At 39.9% G+C, this 23,713-nt stretch overlaps 1 protein-coding gene and 1 long non-coding RNA gene across 2 annotated transcripts in view; one reads left to right on the top strand and one right to left on the bottom strand.

The window, feature by feature from the left end:
- Positions 1-3,093, top strand: part of LOC120735905 — a 25,547-nt gene extending 22,454 nt beyond the window's left edge. The window contains exon 3 of the long non-coding RNA XR_005696372.1: positions 2,734-3,093. This is a non-coding gene — a long non-coding RNA (uncharacterized LOC120735905). The remainder of the gene's footprint in view (positions 1-2,733) is intronic.
- The window catches only part of tmcc3 (transmembrane and coiled-coil domain family 3), a 59,219-nt gene that overhangs the window by 25,736 nt on the left and 9,770 nt on the right, over positions 1-23,713 (bottom strand). The gene's annotated exons all lie outside the window — the stretch shown is intronic.

Genomic DNA, 23,713 nt, shown 5'->3' with positions numbered 1-23,713 from the left:
ATTTGCTGCGTCCTTCAAATTGATGTCAGTGAATTTTCATTGGTTGGTGTTAAAAAACAGCCCCCAAATCCCTATGAGCACAGGCACTTGTCGACAGTGGAGAGAACAAACTCCCTTCTTAATAGGGAGGGAAACCTCGACAGTAACCGGGCTCAGGAACGGGGTGTCCTTCTGTTTGACCGAGAGGGGTTCAAATGTTCACTGAACAATTTAGTTGTATATAAATATGATTTTTAGGACTTGATGTTGACACCAATTAATGTGAAAATTGGGACGCGCACAGTTTCCGCTTCTTTTTGTTCTTCTTCTTACTTGGCGGAATCTCTGGCAGGCTCTTGACTTCAGTCTTGAGTTCAGCCACCTTGACATTGAGCATTTTCTGTTTGTCTTGTAGATTTTGCAAAGATTCCTGTACAGAAAATGCAGCTGACTCTTCTTTTTCTATCTTCTGTTGTTCTGTGTGGTGTCTTTTTCTTTCTGAGGCTCCTGCAGAGACCTTGCAGTGGATGGCAGTGAGTCCTCTTTTCCATCTTCTCCTGTTCTCCAGTCTCTTTTCTTTCGTAAGCCCCAAATTGTGCATTTCATTTGCAGCAGTGGAATTTTGTTCTTTGTGCTGCGTGGGATTTTAAGTGAGGAAGCTTTGGCCCCTTTCAGCTCTCGCTCCGGAGATTCTCTCTTCAAATCATGAAGGGCCTTGTGGGGCAGAGCTGGGATATCAGGTCACTGATTTCCAGGTTGAGTGTCTCTACTGCTTCCTGCCTATGTTTAACGGCCTGCTCTTCAAGCTGATTTTTGAGCTGCTAGGAGCTGTTTCTGGAGCATCTCAATCTGCTCTTCCTGAATCCTACATTTGAGCTCAAATTCAGCCCTCCTTAGAGGACTTCAGTCCTACAGAGTCAGTGTGTGAAGCCTCTGTGGTTGGAAGTGGCAGACTCCACACACTGCTCTGTGGTAGGTGGCTGATTTGGTCCTGCAGGGTAGCAATCACCTCATCCAATATGACCATAGCTTCATTGCCCACTTGCGAGAGTGTCTGTCTCACTGATGTCATAGGGCTTATTACTAGAAGCCTCTTCCAGCTGCTCTATGATGCCTTTAATCGTTTCCTCGTGATTTTGCTGTTCTCGTTGAATTTCTTCACGAAGTTTGTTCACCTGAAGCTGGTGATAAGAGGCCCTCTTGTTTGCACCTACCATTTTACAGTAAAGGTCGTTCTGATGGTGTTGGGGAGGCTTCCAGTTGGTGTCTGAGAGCAGCAATCTCGTGCCAGGATTAAACGGGGGTCTAAATGTGGGAATGGGTTGATATTGCCAAGTCCCTCCATTAGGCACAGAGTTTGGTCTGCTGGGGTTCTTCCCATTTCTCTCTCTCTCCGTGTCCTCCTTTGCATTTGAAATGGGGAGGGATTCAGCCTTTCTTTTTCAGGAGTGGCTCCAGTGTTTTTTTTGCATTTCTTCATTTTTCGGGTTTGCTCCATCACCCGTGCTGTTTTGAGCTTCAAGAAGAGCCCGGGCATATGCCCGAGTAATTGGTCTTCTTGGTTCTTCAGCCACTCTTTTCTGTTTTTTGCTTTTTTTGTTTCTTTGGTTTCACAACCGTTTCCTTTGGTGGTTGTGCCACAGGAGACTTTTTAGTATTTGGTTGTGTGGCTTTATCAACCTCAGGTTTTGGTGTGATGACCATATCTATTTTTGCTTCTGCCATTGTAGATGCGTCAGCGTGTGCGTCTGCGTTTCTCTGCGTCCGCCTTGTCTTTGTTTTAACAACCAGGTTGCTTTGTGTTTCTGCCATCCGAGATCCACTAAAGTTGGTTGAACGTCTCCTCTATTTATAGGGTTTTCCAGTAGAATGTGCACTGTGACATCACAGGCTGTTCCTGTGATGCGCTGTTCCTTTGAAGTGCCATGATTGGAACAATTCAAATAAAATGCCCACAAACCTAATGTAAAGGAAATGCTTTTATTTTGTAGCACATACTGAATTAACACTATAAAAGCTACTCTACAGGAATTGCACTAAAAATAAAACAAAAGCAAAATATGTTTTTTAAATGGTTGTTAAAAAAACTAACCAAAGTAGAAGACAACTGTTTAGTGAAAGTATTCGACATTCTAGAGATTCTCAGGCATACCAGCAGACTGAGAGACAGCTTTTTCCATCAGGCCATCAGACTGCTGAACACTTCATAGACACCTCAGCTTCACTACTGGAACTTTAACATTATGCACTCCATACTGTACAGTAACGCCACTGTTTTGCACATGTCTCACTCTGTATATTTTATTTTATATATTTTATTTATTGTTTACTCTATTTAATTTGTAAAATATGTGTACACACACACACACACACACACACACACACACACACACACACACACACACGTAGAAAAATATTTAGTATACACATCCAGAAATGCATATACTATTATATATTGTACATATATTTATTAGTTTCAGATGTAGCCATTCTTGTATTTTGCTTGTTTACATTATTGTATTTTGCACAACTCTGTTGCTTGTGAAGCTCGCACACAAGAATTTCACTCACATGTGCTGTACCAATGTACCTGCACATGTGATGTGACAATAAAAGTGATTTGATTTTGATTTGATTTGATTTAATAACTTCTTTCATAATTTAAACAAGGACAGGTAGAAAACGTTCATATTTAGTGAAAGATATTTATTAACATTATCCAATGAGAGTTACTGAATGTCTGTAGGCAGTGAGATCTTGGTGGTTGCCGAAGTGACAGAATGTCATCTATGTTTTGTTTTAAATTCAGTTTCAATGCTGAATCTAAGAAACAACAGACTGCAGAGGGAGACTTTAATAGAGGTTTACTAACTCTTACTATCATATACATTGTGGAAAAATCTGTCTTTATTTAGCATAATATATTTGTTATAAGCACTAAATATGTTTTATGATTAACTGATGAACACTAACGTACCAAGCTGAAAATTCTGCTCACCAGTCAGCAGCTTATATTCACAAAAAACAGATAAATCTGCGATCCATGCAACTCTAACCAGCCAACAAAAACATGTGTTCATAATACAAAACAAGTTTACTTTGTGAAATGTTAAAAGGTACAAAACATAAAACAATAAAATAAAACAATATGTTTTCAAGACTTTTTCACAAGTTCCTATATCTCACTGAAATGTTACTCCGTAGCTGATTTCTCGTATTTTAAGTGTGATGAGAAATTTTGACTAGAAACAAGACAAATATACTTGATAAGATTTTGAGTTTTTGCAGTGTATATGCAGCTGATTGGTTTGGTCTTTAACCAACATGGAATCATTTATGTTGGGCAGCTGTGGCTATGTGTACTAATCAGTGCTTCAGTCCCCAATGCTATCAGTCCACATGTCAAAGGGCAAGATACTGAACCTTCGATTGTCCCCAATGCATTTGGGTGTGAATGAAATGTATGACTATGACTATGACTTCTAGTTCAAAAAGGGCTATTTATGTATTTAAGTCTAGTTGTTGCTCATTCACTGTTACCTTGAACGAGTCATGCTATCACCACTCTGTGTAACAGATATTTCCTATATAAGCAAATATGTTTTACACTATTTACCTACTGAAATGAAATGACTGAATGTATCAAACATACATTTTGCTCTTACTTCACATTTTAATATTTTTAATGATAACATTATTAGGTTTTTAATGTCCCTTACTGCAGAATAAAGATTTCTTATGAAAGTTTGGTTTTGTTTTGTTTTTATCTTTAGCTCCATTCTAAGAAAATGACCAGTTTCAAGTGTCCTCAGTGTAGGACACATACAGGATGTCATGCTGAAATGTAAAGCACTTACAATAGAAGCCACTAGAAACAAATTATTCCAGCCTAATTGATGACATTTATGGCATTTGTTTTCTGTGCTGACTGATATGCTGCTCAGTGCTTTGCTGCCTGCTTTTAAATCAGATGTCACTCTGAACATAAACACAAGCTACATGTGATGTCTCTGATATGTATCTGTTTCTACCCGTGCTGATGCTAGCATGACTAAAGCTAGCCAAGCAGCAGTAAATATGTGAAGTAAGGCAGAAGGATATACTCATCAAACAAACAGGATCATAAGAATATAAAACCACGAGCACTACAAATGTAACAGAAATATGTTGACATAAAATGGCATGTTATTTGAAATCTACATGAAACAATGACACAACTACTTTTTTTCAATTTTTTCAATTTATTTATTTTTTACCAATTGTCCAAATTAGTCTGTGATTGGCCTTAGTGTGACAGAAATCATATTTATATACAACTAAATATGACTCAGCAAACATGTTTTAAATGGATGATTCCTCACTTGATGACGAATGATCCATTTCCATATTTGCTGAGTCTTAAATTTGATGTCAGTGAACTTTTCAGTGGTTGGTGTTAAAAAAAAGCCCCCAAATCCCCTATGAGCAAGCACTTGGCGACAGTGGAGAGGAAAAACTCCCTCTTAATAGGGAGAAACCTCTGACAGAACCGGGCTCAGGAAGGGGTGGCCTTCTGTCTTGACCGAGAGGGGTTCAAATGTTCACTGACAATTTAGTTGTATATAAATATGATTTTTAGGACTTGATGTTGACACCAATTATGTGAAATTGGGGACGCGCACAGTTCCGCTTCTTTTTGTTCTTCTTCTTACTTGGCGGAATCTCTGGCAGGCTCTTGACTTCAGTCTTGAGTTCAGCCACCTTGACATTGAGCATTTTCTGTTTGTCTTGTAGATTTTGCAAAGATTCCTGTACAGAAAATGCAGCTGACTCTTCTTTTTCTATCTTCTGTTGTTCTGTGGTGTCTTTTTCTTTCTGAGGCTCCTGCAGAGACCTTGCAGTGGATGGCAGTGAGTCCTCTTTTTCCATCTTCTCCTGTTCTCCAGTCTCGTTTTCTTTCGGAAGCCCAAATTTGTGCATTTCATTTGCAGCAGTGGAATTTTGTTCTTTGTGCTGCTGTGGGATTTTAAGTGAGGAAGCTTTGGCCCCTTTCAGCTCTCGCTCAGGAGATTCTCTCTTCAAATCATGAAGGGCCTTGTTGGGGCAGAGCTGGGATTTCAGGTCACTGATTTCCAGGTTGAGTGTCTCCTGCTCCTGCCTATGTTTAACGGCCTGCTCTTCAAGCTGATTTTGAGCTGCTAGGAGCTGTTTCTGGAGCATCTCAATCTGCTCTTGCTGAATCCTACATTTGAGCTCAAATTCAGCCTCCTTAGAGGACTTCAGTCCTACAGAGTCAGTGTGTGAAGCCTCTGTGGTTGGAGTGGCAGACTCCACACACTGCTCTGTGGTAGGGTGGCTGATTTGGTCCTGCAGGGTAGCAATCACCTCATCCAATATGACCATAGCTTCATTGCCACTTGCGAGAGTGTCTGTCTCACTGATGTCATAGGGCTTATTACTAGAAGCCTCTTCCAGCTGCTCTATGAGGCCTTTAATCGTTTCCTCGTGATTTTGCTTGTTCTCGTGAATTTCTTCACGAAGTTTGTTCACCTGAAGCTGGTGATAAGAGGCCCTCTTGTTTGCACCTACCATTTTACAGTAAAGGTCGTTCTGATGGTGTTGGGAGGCTTCCAGTTGGTGTCTGAGAGCAGCAATCTCGTGCCAGGGATTAAACGGGGGTCTAAATGTGGGAATGGGTTGATATTGCCAAGTCCCTCCATTAGGCACAGGGTTTGGTCTGCTGGGGTTCTTCCCATTTCTCTCTCTCTCCGTGTCCTCCTTTGCATTTGAAATGGGGAGGGATTCAGCCTTTTCTTTTTCAGGAGTGGCTCCAGTGTTTTTTTGCATTTCTTCATTTTTCGGGTTTGCTCCATCACCCGTGCTGTTTTGAGCTTCAAGAAGAGCCCGGGCATATGCCCGAGTAATTGGTCTTCTTGGTTCTTCAGCCACTTTTTTCTGTTTTTGCTTTTTTTGTTTCTTTGGTTTCACAACCGTTTCCTTTGGTGGTTGTGCCACAGGAGACTTTTTAGTATTTGGTTGTGTGGCTTTATCAACCTCAGGTTTTGGTGTGATGACCATATCTATTTTTGCTTCTGCCATTGTAGATGCGTCAGCGTGTGCGTCTGCGTTTCTCTGCGTCCGCCTTGTCTTTGTTTTAACAACCAGGTTGCTTTGTGTTTCTGCCATCCGAGATCCACTAAAGTTGGTTGAACGTCTCCTCTATTTATAGGGTTTTCCAGTAGAATGTGCACTGTGACATCACAGGCTGTTCCTGTGATGCGCTGTTCCTTTGAAGTGCCATGATTGGAACAATTCAAAATAAAATGCCCACAAACCTAATGTAAAGGAAATGCTTTTATTTTGTAGCACATACTGAATTAACACTATAAAAGCTACTCTACAGGAATTGCACTAAAAAATAAAACAAAAGCAAAATATGTTTTTTAAATGGTTGTTAAAAAACTAACCAAAGTAGAAGACAACTGTTTAGTGGAAAGTATTCGACATTCTAGAGATTCTCAGGCATACCAGCAGACTGAGAGACAGCTTTTTCCATCAGGCCATCAGACTGCTGAACACTTCATAGACACCTCAGCTTCACTACTGGAACTTTAACATTATGCACTCCATACTGTACAGTAACGCCACTGTTTTGCACATGTCTCACTCTGTATATTTTATTTTATATATTTTATTTATTGTTTACTCTATTTAATTTGTAAAATATGTGTACACACACACACACACACACACACACACACACACACACACACACACACACGTAGAAAAATATTTAGTATACACATCCAGAAATGCATATACTATTATATATTGTACATATATTTATTAGTTTCAGATGTAGCCATTCTTGTATTTTGCTTGTTTACATTATTGTATTTTGCACAACTCTGTTGCTTGTGAAGCTCGCACACAAGAATTTCACTCACATGTGCTGTACCAATGTACCTGCACATGTGATGTGACAATAAAAGTGATTTGATTTTGATTTGATTTGATTTAATAACTTCTTTCATAATTTAAACAAGGACAGGTAGAAAACGTTCATATTTAGTGAAAGATATTTATTAACATTATCCAATGAGAGTTACTGAATGTCTGTAGGCAGTGAGATCTTGGTGGTTGCCGAAGTGACAGAATGTCATCTATGTTTTGTTTTAAATTCAGTTTCAATGCTGAATCTAAGAAACAACAGACTGCAGAGGGAGACTTTAATAGAGGTTTACTAACTCTTACTATCATATACATTGTGGAAAAATCTGTCTTTATTTAGCATAATATATTTGTTATAAGCACTAAATATGTTTTATGATTAACTGATGAACACTAACGTACCAAGCTGAAAATTCTGCTCACCAGTCAGCAGCTTATATTCACAAAAAACAGATAAATCTGCGATCCATGCAACTCTAACCAGCCAACAAAAACATGTGTTCATAATACAAAACAAGTTTACTTTGTGAAATGTTAAAAGGTACAAAAAATAAAACAATAAAATAAAACAATATGTTTTCAAGACTTTTTCACAAGTTCCTATATCTCACTGAAATGTTACTCCGTAGCTGATTTCTCGTATTTTAAGTGTGATGAGAAATTTTGACTAGAAACAAGACAAATATACTTGATAAGATTTTGAGTTTTTGCAGTGTATATGCAGCTGATTGGTTTGGTCTTTAACCAACATGGAATCATTTATGTTGGGCAGCTGTGGCTATGTGTACTAATCAGTGCTTCAGTCCCCAATGCTATCAGTCCACACGTCAAAGGGCAAGATACTGAACCTTCGATTGTCCCCAATGCATTTGGGTGTGAATGAAATGTATGACTATGACTATGACTTCTAGTTCAAAAAGGGCTATTTATGTATTTAAGTCTAGTTGTTGCTCATTCACTGTTACCTTGAACGAGTCATGCTATCACCACTCTGTGTAACAGATATTTCCTATATAAGCAAATATGTTTTACACTATTTACCTACTGAAATGAAATGACTGAATGTATCAAACATACATTTTGCTCTTACTTCACATTTTAATATTTTTAATGATAACATTATTAGGTTTTTAATGTCCCTTACTGCAGAATAAAGATTTCTTATGAAAGTTTGGTTTTGTTTTGTTTTTATCTTTAGCTCCATTCTAAGAAAATGACCAGTTTCAAGTGTCCTCAGTGTAGGACACATACAGGATGTCATGCTGAAATGTAAAGCACTTACAATAGAAGACAAACAACAAATTATTCCAGCCTAATTGATGACATTTATGGCATTTGTTTTCTGTGCTGACTGATATGCTGCTCAGTGCTTTGCTGCCTGCTTTTAAATCAGATGTCACTCTGAACATAAACACAAGCTACATGTGATGTCTCTGATATGTATCTGTTTCTACCCGTGCTGATGCTAGCATGACTAAAGCTAGCCAAGCAGCAGTAAATATGTGAAGTAAGGCAGAAGGATATACTCATCAAACAAACAGGATCATAAGAATATAAAACCACGAGCACTACAAATGTAACAGAAATATGTTGACATAAAATGGCATGTTATTTGAAATCTACATGAAACAATGACACAACTACTTTTTTTCAATTTTTTCAATTTATTTATTTTTTACCAATTGTCCAAATTAGTCTGTGATTGGCCTTAGTGTGACAGAAATCATATTTATATACAACTAAATATGACTCAGCAAACATGTTTTAAATGGATGATTCCTCACTTGATGACGAATGATCCATTTCCATATTTGCTGAGTCTTAAATTTGATGTCAGTGAACTTTTCAGTGGTTGGTGTTAAAAAAAAGCCCCCAAATCCCCTATGAGCAAGCACTTGGCGACAGTGGAGAGGAAAAACTCCCTCTTAATAGGGAGAAACCTCTGACAGAACCGGGCTCAGGAAGGGGTGGCCTTCTGTCTTGACCGAGAGGGGTTCAAATGTTCACTGACAATTTAGTTGTATATAAATATGATTTTTAGGACTTGATGTTGACACCAATTATGTGAAATTGGGGACGCGCACAGTTCCGCTTCTTTTTGTTCTTCTTCTTACTTGGCGGAATCTCTGGCAGGCTCTTGACTTCAGTCTTGAGTTCAGCCACCTTGACATTGAGCATTTTCTGTTTGTCTTGTAGATTTTGCAAAGATTCCTGTACAGAAAATGCAGCTGACTCTTCTTTTTCTATCTTCTGTTGTTCTGTGGTGTCTTTTTCTTTCTGAGGCTCCTGCAGAGACCTTGCAGTGGATGGCAGTGAGTCCTCTTTTTCCATCTTCTCCTGTTCTCCAGTCTCGTTTTCTTTCGGAAGCCCAAATTTGTGCATTTCATTTGCAGCAGTGGAATTTTGTTCTTTGTGCTGCTGTGGGATTTTAAGTGAGGAAGCTTTGGCCCCTTTCAGCTCTCGCTCAGGAGATTCTCTCTTCAAATCATGAAGGGCCTTGTTGGGGCAGAGCTGGGATTTCAGGTCACTGATTTCCAGGTTGAGTGTCTCCTGCTCCTGCCTATGTTTAACGGCCTGCTCTTCAAGCTGATTTTGAGCTGCTAGGAGCTGTTTCTGGAGCATCTCAATCTGCTCTTGCTGAATCCTACATTTGAGCTCAAATTCAGCCTCCTTAGAGGACTTCAGTCCTACAGAGTCAGTGTGTGAAGCCTCTGTGGTTGGAGTGGCAGACTCCACACACTGCTCTGTGGTAGGGTGGCTGATTTGGTCCTGCAGGGTAGCAATCACCTCATCCAATATGACCATAGCTTCATTGCCACTTGCGAGAGTGTCTGTCTCACTGATGTCATAGGGCTTATTACTAGAAGCCTCTTCCAGCTGCTCTATGAGGCCTTTAATCGTTTCCTCGTGATTTTGCTTGTTCTCGTGAATTTCTTCACGAAGTTTGTTCACCTGAAGCTGGTGATAAGAGGCCCTCTTGTTTGCACCTACCATTTTACAGTAAAGGTCGTTCTGATGGTGTTGGGAGGCTTCCAGTTGGTGTCTGAGAGCAGCAATCTCGTGCCAGGGATTAAACGGGGGTCTAAATGTGGGAATGGGTTGATATTGCCAAGTCCCTCCATTAGGCACAGGGTTTGGTCTGCTGGGGTTCTTCCCATTTCTCTCTCTCTCCGTGTCCTCCTTTGCATTTGAAATGGGGAGGGATTCAGCCTTTTCTTTTTCAGGAGTGGCTCCAGTGTTTTTTTGCATTTCTTCATTTTTCGGGTTTGCTCCATCACCCGTGCTGTTTTGAGCTTCAAGAAGAGCCCGGGCATATGCCCGAGTAATTGGTCTTCTTGGTTCTTCAGCCACTTTTTTCTGTTTTTGCTTTTTTTGTTTCTTTGGTTTCACAACCGTTTCCTTTGGTGGTTGTGCCACAGGAGACTTTTTAGTATTTGGTTGTGTGGCTTTATCAACCTCAGGTTTTGGTGTGATGACCATATCTATTTTTGCTTCTGCCATTGTAGATGCGTCAGCGTGTGCGTCTGCGTTTCTCTGCGTCCGCCTTGTCTTTGTTTTAACAACCAGGTTGCTTTGTGTTTCTGCCATCCGAGATCCACTAAAGTTGGTTGAACGTCTCCTCTATTTATAGGGTTTTCCAGTAGAATGTGCACTGTGACATCACAGGCTGTTCCTGTGATGCGCTGTTCCTTTGAAGTGCCATGATTGGAACAATTCAAAATAAAATGCCCACAAACCTAATGTAAAGGAAATGCTTTTATTTTGTAGCACATACTGAATTAACACTATAAAAGCTACTCTACAGGAATTGCACTAAAAAATAAAACAAAAGCAAAATATGTTTTTTAAATGGTTGTTAAAAAACTAACCAAAGTAGAAGACAACTGTTTAGTGGAAAGTATTCGACATTCTAGAGATTCTCAGGCATAATAACTTCTTTCATAATTTAAACAAGGACAGGTAGAAAACGTTCATATTTAGTGAAAGATATTTATTAACATTATCCAATGAGAGTTACTGAATGTCTGTAGGCAGTGAGATCTTGGTGGTTGCCGAAGTGACAGAATGTCATCTATGTTTTGTTTTAAATTCAGTTTCAATGCTGAATCTAAGAAACAACAGACTGCAGAGGGAGACTTTAATAGAGGTTTACTAACTCTTACTATCATATACATTGTGGAAAAATCTGTCTTTATTTAGCATAATATATTTGTTATAAGCACTAAATATGTTTTATGATTAACTGATGAACACTAACGTACCAAGCTGAAAATTCTGCTCACCAGTCAGCAGCTTATATTCACAAAAAACGGATAAATCTGCGATCCATGCAACTCTAACCAGCCAACAAAAACATGTGTTCATAATACAAAACAAGTTTACTTTGTGAAATGTTAAAAGGTACAAAAAATAAAACAATATGTTTTCAAGACTTTTTCACAAGTTCCTATATCTCACTGAAATGTTACTCTGTAGCTGATTTCTCGTATTTTAAGTGTGATGAGAAATTTTGACTAGAAACAAGACAAATATACTTGATAAGATTTTGAGTTTTTGCAGTGTATATGCAGCTGATTGGTTTGGTCTTTAACCAACATGGAATCATTTATGTTGGGCAGCTGTGGCTATGTGTACTAATCAGTGCTTCAGTCCCCAATGCTATCAGTCCACACGTCAAAGGGCAAGATACTGAACCTTCGATTGTCCCCAATGCATTTGGGTGTGAATGAAATGTATGACTATGACTATGACTTCTAGTTCAAAAAGGGCTATTTATGTATTTAAGTCCAGTTGTTGCTCATTCACTGTTACCTTGAACGAGTCATGCTATCACCACTCTGTGTAACAGATATTTCCTATATAAGCAAATATGTTTTACACTATTTACCTACTGAAATGAAATGACTGAATGTATCAAACATACATTTTGCTCTTCACATTTTAATATTTTTAATGATAACATTATTAGGTTTTTAATGTCCCTTACTGCAGAATAAAGATTTCTTATGAAAGTTTGGTTTTGTTTTGTTTTTATCTTTAGCTCCATTCTAAGAAAATGACCAGTTTCAAGTGTCCTCAGTGTAGGACACATACAGGATGTCATGCTGAAATGTAAAGCACTTACAATAGAAGACAAACAACAAATTATTCCAGCCTAATTGATGACATTTATGGCATTTGTTTTCTGTGCTGACTGATATGCTGCTCAGTGCTTTGCTGCCTGCTTTTAAATCAGATGTCACTCTGAACATAAACACAAGCTACATGTGATGTCTCTGATGTGTATCTGTTTCTACCCGTGCTGATGCTAGCATGACTAAAGCTAGCCAAGCAGCAGTAAATATGTGAAGTAAGGCAGAAGGATATACTCATCAAACAAACAGGATCATAAGAATATAAAACCACGAGCACTACAAATGTAACAGAAATATGTTGACATAAAATGGCATGTTATTTGAAATCTACACGAAACAATGACACAACTACTTTTTTTCAATTTTTTCAATTTATTTATTTTTTTACCAATTGTCCAAATTAGTCTGTGATTGGCCTTAGTGTGACAGAAATCATATTTATATACAACTAAATATGACTCAGCAAACATGTTTTAAATGGATGATTCCTCACTTGATGACGAATGATCCATTTCCATATTTGCTGAGTCTTAAATTTGATGTCAGTGAACTTTTCAGTGGTTGGTGTTAAAAAAAAGCCCCCAAATCCCCTATGAGCAAGCACTTGGCGACAGTGGAGAGGAAAAACTCCCTCTTAATAGGGAGAAACCTCTGACAGAACCGGGCTCAGGAAGGGGTGGCCTTCTGTCTCGACCGAGAGGGGTTCAAATGTTCACTGACAATTTAGTTGTATATAAATATGATTTTTAGGACTTGATGTTGACACCAATTATGTGAAATTGGGGACGCGCACAGTTCCGCTTCTTTTGTTCTTCTTCTTACTTGGCGGAATCTCTGGCAGGCTCTTGACTTCAGTCTTGAGTTCAGCCACCTTGACATTGAGCATTTTCTGTTTGTCTTGTAGATTTTGCAAAGATTCCTGTACAGAAAATGCAGCTGACTCTTCTTTTTCTATCTTCTGTTGTTCTGTGGTGTCTTTTTCTTTCTGAGGCTCCTGCAGAGACCTTGCAGTGGATGGCAGTGAGTCCTCTTTTTCCATCTTCTCCTGTTCTCCAGTCTCGTTTTCTTTCGGAAGCTCAAATTTGTGCATTTCATTTGCAGCAGTGGAATTTTGTTCTTTGTGCTGCTGTGGGATTTTAAGTGAGGAAGCTTTGGCCCCTTTCAGCTCTCGCTCAGGAGATTCTCTCTTCAAATCATGAAGGGCCTTGTTGGGGCAGAGCTGGGATTTCAGGTCACTGATTTCCAGGTTGAGTGTCTCCTGCTCCTGCCTATGTTTAACGGCCTGCTCTTCAAGCTGATTTTGAGCTGCTAGGAGCTGTTTCTGGAGCATCTCAATCTGCTCTTGCTGAATCCTACATTTGAGCTCAAATTCAGCCTCCTTAGAGGACTTCAGTCCTACAGAGTCAGTGTGTGAAGCCTCTGTGGTTGGAGTGGCAGACTCCACACACTGCTCTGTGGTAGGGTGGCTGATTTGGTCCTGCAGGGTAGCAATCACCTCATCCAATATGACCATAGCTTCATTGCCACTTGCGAGAGTGTCTGTCTCACTGATGTCATAGGGCTTATTACTAGAAGCCTCTTCCAGCTGCTCTATGAGGCCTTTAATCGTTTCCTCGTGATTTTGCTTGTTCTCGTGAATTTCTTCACGAAGTTTGTTCACCTGAAGCTGGTGATAAGAGGCCCTCTTGTTTGCACCTACCATTTTACAGTAAAGGTCGTTCTGATGGTGTTGGGAGGCTTCCAGTTGGTGTCTGAGAGCAGCAATCTCGTGCCAGGGATTAAACGGGGGTCTAAATGTGGGAATGGGTTGATATTGCCAAGTCCCTCCATTAGGCACAGGGTTTGGTCTGCTGGGGTTCTTCCCATTTCTCTCTCTCTCCGTGTCCTCCTTTGCATTTGAAATGGGGAGGGATTCAGCCTTTTCTTTTTCAGGAGTGGCTCCAGTGTTTTTTTGCATTTCTTCATTTTTCGGGTTTGCTCCATCACCCGTGCTGTTTTGAGCTTCCAGAAGAGCCCGGGCATATGCCCGAGTAATTGGTCTTCTTGGTTCTTCAGCCACTCTTTTCTGTTTTTGCTTTTTTTGTTTCTTTGGTTTCACAACCGTTTCCTTTGGTGGTTGTGCCACAGGAGACTTTTTAGTATTTGGTTGTGTGGCTTTATCAACCTCAGGTTTTGGTGTGATGACCATTTCTATTTTTGCTTCTGCCATTGTAGATGCGTCAGCGTGTGCGTCTGCGTTTCTCTGCGTCCGCCTTGTCTTTGTTTTAACAACCAGGTTGCTTTGTGTTTCTGCCATCCGAGATCCACTAAAGTTGGTTGAACGTCTCCTCTATTTATAGGGTTTTCCAGTAGAATGTGCACTGTGACATCACAGGCTGTTCCTGTGATGCGCTGTTCCTTTGAAGTGCCATGATTGGAACAATTCAAAATAAAATGCCCACAAACCTAATGTAAAGGAAAGGCTTTTATTTTGTAGCACATACTGAATTAACACTATAAAAGCTACTCTACAGGAATTGCACTAAAAAATAAAACAAAAGCAAAATATGTTTTTTAAATGGTTGTTAAAAAACTAACCAAAGTAGAAGACAACTGTTTAGTGGAAAGTATTCGACATTCTAGAGATTCTCAGGCATAATAACTTCTTTCATAATTTAAACAAGGACAGGTAGAAAACGTTCATATTTAGTGAAAGATATTTATTAACATTATCCAATGAGAGTTACTGAATGTCTGTAGGCAGTGAGATCTTGGTGGTTGCCGAAGCGACAGAATGTCATCTATGTTTTGTTTTAAATTCAGTTTCAATGCTGAATCTAAGAAACAACAGACTGCAGAGGGAGACTTTAATAGAGGTTTACTAACTCTTACTATCATATACATTGTGGAAAAATCTGTCTTTATTTAGCATAATATATTTGTTATAAGCACTAAATATGTTTTATGATTAACTGATGAACACTAACGTACCAAGCTGAAAATTCTGCTCACCAGTCAGCAGCTTATATTCACAAAAATTATTCACAAAAAACGGATAAATCTGCGATCCATGCAACTCTAACCAGCCAACAAAAACATGTGTTCATAATACAAAACAAGTTTACTTTGTGAAATGTTAAAAGGTACAAAAAATAAAACAATAAAATAAAACAATATGTTTTCAAGACTTTTTCACAAGTTCCTATATCTCACTGAAATGTTACTCTGTAGCTGATTTCTCGTATTTTAAGTGTGATGAGAAATTTTGACTAGAAACAAGACAAATATACTTGATAAGATTTTGAGTTTTTGCAGTGTACAGCAGCAGAGGTTTTCTGACTTCATGGAAGTAGTAGTCAGACTTTGAGTACAATTACCAAATGTTTCCTGACTTAGGGACAGCCCACAATGCTTCACAATTAGCCTTCAAGTCACGGCTTTGTTTTTAGCATTTTATACCACTAAAGAAAGGAAATGCAGGGGATATATCCATGGAATATATAGACCAGATGCATCCGTCTCTCCTGATAAAAGCATAAAAGAAGCAGAGGATTCTCATTCTGTTCAAATGAGTCTTTTTCCCCAACATAATACACCACAAATATGATTTATGAGTTCATAAAATCCCTGAATCTTCCTTGGAAAACAGCATTATTCTCTCTCTCTCTCTCTCTCTCTCTCTCTCTCTCTCTCTCTCACTCACTCACTCACTCACTCACACACACACACACACACACACTGCTGTGATTTTAGTCAGTATCTGCACAGCACCCCTTCCTCTCTTGTGGCGCCACATGGACGCGGTCAGGTAGATATGAAACAGCCAGAGGGAACAATTGAAGGAGGAGGAGGAGGTCTGATGTTTCCTCTCCAAACAACTTTAATCAAAGTAAGCCGTGAGCCACCAGTTTGAACAAGTCTGTAAACTATTTTCTTTTTAGGTATTTTAGCTTAAATAACATAATTAAAGATGTCCAAAGTTCTTATAAATTATAAATCTAAAACACACACACATTTTTTTTGTTTTTGTGTTTATTTTTACATATATTTGCCATCGATTCATGCTAAATTTGTGCGTTATATTCCTCCATGATGCAGGAAATGAAGTGTCTCGGAGTAAAGCAAACATTTTCAGCCGTAATCACCTTCATTTTCACTCTCCTTTCGTTGCGTTTCCTGACACTCAAACATGTCTCAGGCACAGAAAATTTCCTCGCTTTTAAGCCCTGCCTGTGCCCCGCCGAGCCAAAAACACCCCTCCTTTCATCTCCCTCTGCTTCCCTGTCCTCACATTCACCCTCTCTTCCCATTAAAGCTGCCACCCTCCTGCTCACTTTCATTACAAATCTGAGCCAACAATTATATTTTCCAACATTTTTATGCTTCTCCCCTTTGGAAGAGAACTTCCCTGCCTGTCTGTCACCTCTAGGCTTTTATCTTCTGCACGATCTTCCTCTCTGTCACTTATTCGTGTACTTGCAGAACTTGGCACTGCACGTTTAATCCCTTTCAACCCTGCAGTTCTGCTGCAATCCAAAGGAACCTTGAAAACTAAAACTGGGTGTAATCCCTCTATATTTAGTCCACAAGACTAGATTCAACTATGCAGATGTTCTTCTATGTTTTTCTGTTGATAGGGATGAGCCCCATTAGGCCCAGCAGTGACTAAGTAAGGATCCTTAGACTTTCATACAAGCAGAGTAGGACGGAGGCTGCTGCGGCTAAAGCTTGGCAGCGGGGACAGTGACTAATCAGTCTGGGCATCTACATGTATCATCAGGCAGAAGTAATCAGTCTGACATGGTATTATCAAACACTCCAGCAGCGGGTCAGCCATGAAGCCAAGCCTGCTGAAATGTAGAATCAACAGTGCGAGGTGCACGACTCTTTTATAAATCCGTCACTAAGTCCTTCTCGACTAGACCTGAAATAAATCTTTGGCCACGAGGCAGGAAACAGAAATACGCTGATACTGTGAACTTCCTAGCAAACAGCTGCTTAATCTGCAGCAGATGAGACCTATTCACATACATATGGAGTTTCTGGCTACGTCTCTTTGTCTGCAGATTGGTGAACAGGGACTGCAGGGCGCACAGGGTCAGAGCAGATCTGTAGTGCCAAGTTTAAAACTGTGACACTCCTTCATCTGTCTGTCTGATCATCTTCATCAGCCACATCTCCGTGCTCTCCCCATAGCTGCTGTCCTCTCCCTCTCCATGTTCTTCCCTGTATGATGCTTGCTGTCTCTCCCTCACTTCCTCCCTGGTGTGTGAGAATTAGTAAGCAGTTTTCAGAGGGTGAATATCAAAGCCGTGGATAATCTCCTGTGCCATTTTTCTTCAAATAACGTAAGTTTTGAAATGAAGGCTTTAATTTTAATTATGAAGGAAATGTTGAGTTTGTGTGAATATTGCAGTAATGCAGTACATTTAACAGAGGCAGCAGATCAAAAGAAGTTTATTATTATGCGACCAGTTGTGTGCACAGACCATTTTCTTCTAAGTCCTGTCATGTTTCCTGGGTCGTACCCGGTGATTTACATTCTAGTTCTATATTGTGTTTCATCCTTTGACTACAGTATTATTTCCCAGCACTTCTGAGTTGTGTTATCTAAGTTTCTAGTTCTCAGTTCCTCAGTTGTTGTTGGTTCCCTTTTGTTTCCAGTCTGCCCTGGTGTCGTCTTGGTTTGATCTCTGAATGAGGTCAGCCTTGTCTCTGCGTGTTTCCCTTTCTGTCTTTGTGTCGAGTCTGCATTTCTGTTCCCGCATTCCTGACGTATTCTGATAGTCTCTCATTCTGTGTGTGTTATGTTCCACTTTGCTTCTCTTCGGTTCATTAGTTGGATTCTGTTCAGCTGTCTTCCCTCACGTGTCTCCACTTTGCCTTTACCTCACATCTAAACTTTGGTCCTCAGTTTTCTTCTGTCCTTTGTTGTGTTATTCCTCATGGTCCCTATATCCTTGTGCTGTGTGTCTTCCTTGTGCCCCGTTTTCCTTTTGTGTAGTAAGTTCTGACTTCCTAGCATTCTAATTGTAATAGTATTCTTGGTAGATCTGCTTCCTAGAACCACCTTATGAGCTTCAGAAATAAAGCTATATCTCTGAGCATTTCCCTGAGTCTGCCTATCAAGCAGCACTAGATATGACAGTAGTATACATTTACAAGCTCGTACTCCTCAGATTAAAGTTGCTCTCTCACTCAAGGATTCAAACTGTGACTTCATGAATCAGCTTGTGCACCACATGCATCTGGTTGCAGTTGTCTATACTGGTTTTTGATCTGGTTCTGTGTGGTTTATCCTAAATATCATGGGTAGCCTGCCACGTTAGCCCAAAGTTTATTATTTATGCAGGACTGCTGGTTGTAGCACTGCCTTACATGTCGATGCAAAGGGTTTCCAGCTGTGTATCTTAGTTTCGGATCCTTGTTAAATGGACTATAAAGCACCAACAACCGGTATGACGAACGCGGCCGTGACTCTGGCAGACAAGCTGAACACTTTCTATGCTCGCTTCGAGGCTGCAGCTAAGGTCTCCAACAATGCTAGTGTTAGCGGCGCTAACGGCTGCAGACAGGAAGATGCTGCCAGCACCGGAAACGTGCTCGTCATCTCCGAGCATGAAGTAAGGAGAGCCTTCAAGAGAGTGAACACCAGGAAAGCAGCAGGACCAGACGGCATCCCAGGTCGTATCCTAAGAGACTGCGCATACCAGCTAGCTCCTGTGTTCACTGAGATATTCAACATCTCTTTATCTCAGTCGGTGATCCCCACATGCTTCAAAGAGTCCATCATTGTTCCTGTCCCAAAGAAACCCCACCCTGCTTCTCTCAATGACTATCGCCCTGTAGCCCTCACCTCAGTAGTGATGAAGTGCTTTGAACGCCTGGTCAGAGACTTCATCATTTCTTCACTACCAGACACACTGGACCCACTACAGTTCGCTTACCGTCCAAATCGTTCCACAGACGATGCCATCTCTCATCTCCTCCACACATCACTCACTCACTTGGACACTAGAAGGGGGAATTATGTTAAAATGCTCTTCATAGACTACAGCTCTGCATTTAACACCATAATTCCCTCCACACTCACCACCAAGCTGGAGCATCTGGGACTCAGCTCATCTATGTGTCAGTGGATCTCCAACTTCCTAACTGGCAGACCACAGGCAGTAAGGATGGGCGGACATGTCTCAGCCTCCACCACTCTCAGCACTGGAGCACCCCAGGGGTGTGTTCTGAGCCCCCTGCTGTACTCTTTGTACACATATGACTGTGTGGCCACTACCAGCTCCACCACCATCATCAAGTTTGCTGACGACACCGTCGTGGTGGGCCTGATCTCTGATAACAACGAGACGGCCTACCTGAAGGAGATTAGGAATCTGGAGAACTGGTGCCAGAGGAACAACCTCCTTCTAAATGTCAGTAAGACAAAGGAGCTGATAGTGGACTTCAGCACTAAGCAGGAGAGGAACTACCAGACCCCCGTCATCAACGAGTGCCCAGTGGAGAGAGTGGACAGCTTCAAATACCTCGGAGTTCACATCACGCAGGACCTGTCATGGTCCTGTCACATCAACACCGTGGTGAAAAAGGCCCGACAGCGTCTCTACCACCTCAGACGCTTGAGAGACTTCCAACTGCCCTCCAAGGTGCTCAGGAACTTTTACTCGTGCACCATAGAGAGCATCCTGGCGGGAAACATCTTAACCTGGTTCGGGAACAGCACCATGCAGGACAGACGAGCTCTACAGAGGGTTGTGCGGTCAGCTGAGCGCACCATCCGCTCCGAGCTCCCTGACCTGCACTCAATCTACAGCAGGCGGTGCTGGACCAAGGCCAGGAAGATCGTGAAGGACCTCAGCCATCCCAACAACAGACTGTTCTCTCTGTTGAGGTCAGGAAAGCGATTCCGCTCCCTGAAGACCAACACAGAGAGACTGAGGAGGAGCTTCTTCCCGCAGGCGATACGGTCTCTCAATCACACCACCACACAGTACTGACCCACACATATGGTTCTTACACACACACTGGACTTTCTGGACTTTGTTTTTGCACAACACTGGTCACTATATTCTTCATTTCCGGTTAATACTTGTACAGCTGCTGTTATTGTGTATATATTTATTTATATTTAGATTTCTTCATACATTCTTATATAGTTCTATATTGTGTATTGTGTATTTTGTTGTACAGTTATTTTATTTTCAACTTTAATTTATATATTTTATCTTATTCTTCCCAGTTAAATTTACCCTTCATTCTAATTTGTGTTGTACAGTTATTTCATTTTTAACCTTAATTTATATTTTATTCCTTCCTAGTTAAATTTACCCTTTTTAATTTTTCTTTTTAATTTTTCATATTTATTTCCTATCTTATTCATAGCCTTTCCTTTTTTTGTTTTCTTTAGGTCACGAGCAGTTGTCCAAGCATTTCACTACATATCGTACTGTGTATGACTGTGTACGTGACAAATAAAAATTTGAATTTGAATTTGAATTTTGAATTTGAGTATGAGTGAGCCCATCCTTTGTAAACGGAGCTTGCGCCACAGTCAGTGTATATCTTGTTATCCTAACCCATCTATCTTTATTTGGCAATTTAGTGTTATATTATAACTTTGAGTGTGTCAGTTATTTAATTTAAAAATCTTCATAGTTTAAATCTTTGTTTAAAAACATTTTTAACATTTCAAACCAAGTTTGAGGTCAGAAGTGTTAAATAAATTACATTTTCTTGTAGGTTAGCTTCAGATGAGCCAGGCAGCAGGTACATCTAGTAAAACCATGAACAGTGTGCTCTAATCTTCAGTTCTCCAAGACATCTGAACCTGTGTGCACAAGCCTTTAATTCAATTTCTTCATTTTATTTATTGCCTTCCCTCCTTTTTGTATCTCTGCCTGAGAAGCAACTCTGTTTCTTTCAAGCAAATGAACTGAAGAAGACTCTCTCCTCCTCCTTCTCCTCCTCTTCCTCACGCTCCCTAAGCGCTTTTCACCCTCTATAATAGCATTTCTTCAGGGAAGGCTAAAGTTCCCCCCTTTCCAGCCATGCCTTTTCTCTCCAAGCCTTAATGAATGGGACACTTGAATGGGTGCGCTGGGGGTGGGTAAAGGCTGAAAGGGTTTAAGGAGATGTGGCGGTAAATTTAAGCTGACTGCAGCAGACTGCTGTACTGTCGAGGCTGGTCACACAGCCACAGCTTTATAAACCCTGATGCAGCTTTATTGTATGCACTATGTGCGTAAATGGCCTAATCGATGCCGTTAGACACACAAATACAGTGGAGCACAAACATGCAACATATGCAACAGATGGTCTGCTGAATGGGCACAACAGAGATGGGTTTTTGTTTGCCTGAACGTGAAAATAACCGGGTTATAAATCTGTCAAACCAACAGGGAAAACATAAGTGAGGTATATCAGCTGATGTTGTTTTCAACCAATTCAAAGCACTACAATACCCAGAAATATAAAGGAAAACCTTGAGATGGCATTGAGATACACTCAGGGGCATTACTAGATACAGACTCTGGCTACAAATGAGTTCACAAAGGACTGTTCTCTGTATTTTCTAGGAATTCTGCTTCTTTAGAAATCCTTATCCTTGTAAAACAAACAAACTAAAAACATTATCAAGAACTGTCCTCTGAAGTTGGCGGAAAAAACAATAGAAATGTTTGGACATTTTTATTTCTCCGTACCATATAAATTTTAACTGTACAAAAAGAAGCTGTAGCTATGTTTAAACAAAGAACGTGATTTACATTTTACCCTCCAACAAAAGGCTTAAGGACCAAAATAGAGGTGATGACTGTTTTTCACACTGCATATAATGCAAATGTATTTCTTGCCAGTCTGTGGAAACTGCTGCTTTATCAGCAACTTGCTTTCAACCACAAGCAGCTGTTGGCTGATTCACTTGACAAATTCTGTTTAAAGTCATGCATGAATGCATGAGGGTGGTGTTTACAGATGTAAACGTATATTCAAGTTTTATTGTTTTTCTAAACCATGAAAGATACAGCTAACTTACAACCTTTACCAAGGTGAATGGTATATTTCTTAATTTTAAAAAAGATGATCCTAACCCATACCAGAGAGTAATTATTTCGCTCCTCATTTTAAAATAATAATAATAATAATCATGTGTTAGCTGTTTTCTTTTTCTTTTTTTCCCTACATACAATAAATATAAGCATCCCTCCCCTTGCCAACGACAGGTTGACCTTCCCCAGAAGAAAAATCTCCATTTGAATAAAATGTTTTTAAACCAGGGTGGCATAAACCAGCTAGGGCTTCCCTGTGCCTTTAAGGTTTCGTCTTTCATACTTTAGTATCATTTAAGTCCAAGAAGCACATGCTTGATTAACTGATCCTAAAGTGCCGATAGGTGTGACTGATCGTCTCTCTCTCTGTCCAGGATTTACCTTGTCTTTTCCCTGAATTGGTAAAGGAAGTGGACAGATGGAATATTTTTAACCAGTTGCTAAAACCAGATACCTGAAGATGGTGGGTTGACCAATTAACCCAAAAACAAAAGTCGGCAGATGCGATAGTTTTAACATTGTCAGCGTGCCTCTTATATCCACTTTATGTCTCAAATTAAATGTTTTAAACATAAACTGTTAAATTTATGTTCAGAAGATTAAGCATTTTATAACATCACGGTAAATGTAACAGTTATATTTGTATGTATGTTGTTCTGCTTTTAAGTCTAATGTCATTTACAATTCTGTGTCTAAAGGTTCCTGCAGCTTCTAAAGGGGCACCACTAACAGATCAGAATTACCCAAGTTCGTTAAAATAAAATGATGGCTGTTCTCCTTTATGTTTCATTAAAGTCTGGTAAAAAGGATTTGTGAGGTTAACCGCAAGTCAGCGACACTATGTGGACAAGAGTGTGATGAATTGAAGCGCTCAGGACCCAAATATGAATACATGGAAATGGGTTAGCCAAACTTCAACTTTAAGCAAGCCTTTAATTTTGTTTGCTGAAAGTCCATAAAGCAAAGTCCACCAGAAAAACAAACAATTCAAAACTGGAAACTACAATTCATATAAGACACAGAAGATAACTAACAAGCAGAATAAAACATAAACTAAGAATCCAAGACTGAAAACACTAAGAAAATACATGAAGCCTGAAATGTAAACTGTAGACAAGAATCAAACAGAGAATATGTAATAATAAACTCAACGCGTCACATCTACAGGAGCCAGTGAAACCTGTGCCATGAAGCACAGTTTTTGTGCTGATGTTAATGCCAGAGGAGGTTTAGAGCTCTGCAGTTACCGAGTGAGCAGAGAGTTGGTGACTCACACATCACACACAATCCCCGAGCTCAGTGAGTTCTTCATAATGAATATCAAGGAAAAGTGTTTATACACCAGAATCAAAGATTAGGAGGCGTGGCCAGCATTTTCGTCAGCATGCTGTAGTTGTTAGACTTTGTTCTAATTTATAAAACAAAGACACAAGTCTGCTATGACTATGGATTAAAGAGAGGTAGTAAAAATGTTTACATATTAAAAATAAAAGCGTTTCCAGTTAACAGATTCATCTTTACATCTTTAAAATTGCGATAAAACAGGGAAACCATTGGATCTAATGTGAAACATATGAATTTCTATTGCATGTCCCAGTCCTAGCTGTGTCTAACATGTTTCACATTAAATCCAAA

This window comes from Simochromis diagramma, unplaced genomic scaffold, assembly GCF_900408965.1.
Source record: "Simochromis diagramma unplaced genomic scaffold, fSimDia1.1 OVJJ01000816.1, whole genome shotgun sequence".
In the NCBI taxonomy this organism is placed as follows: domain Eukaryota; kingdom Metazoa; phylum Chordata; class Actinopteri; order Cichliformes; family Cichlidae; genus Simochromis; species Simochromis diagramma.
This window is presented reverse-complemented; position numbering and strand designations above follow the sequence as displayed.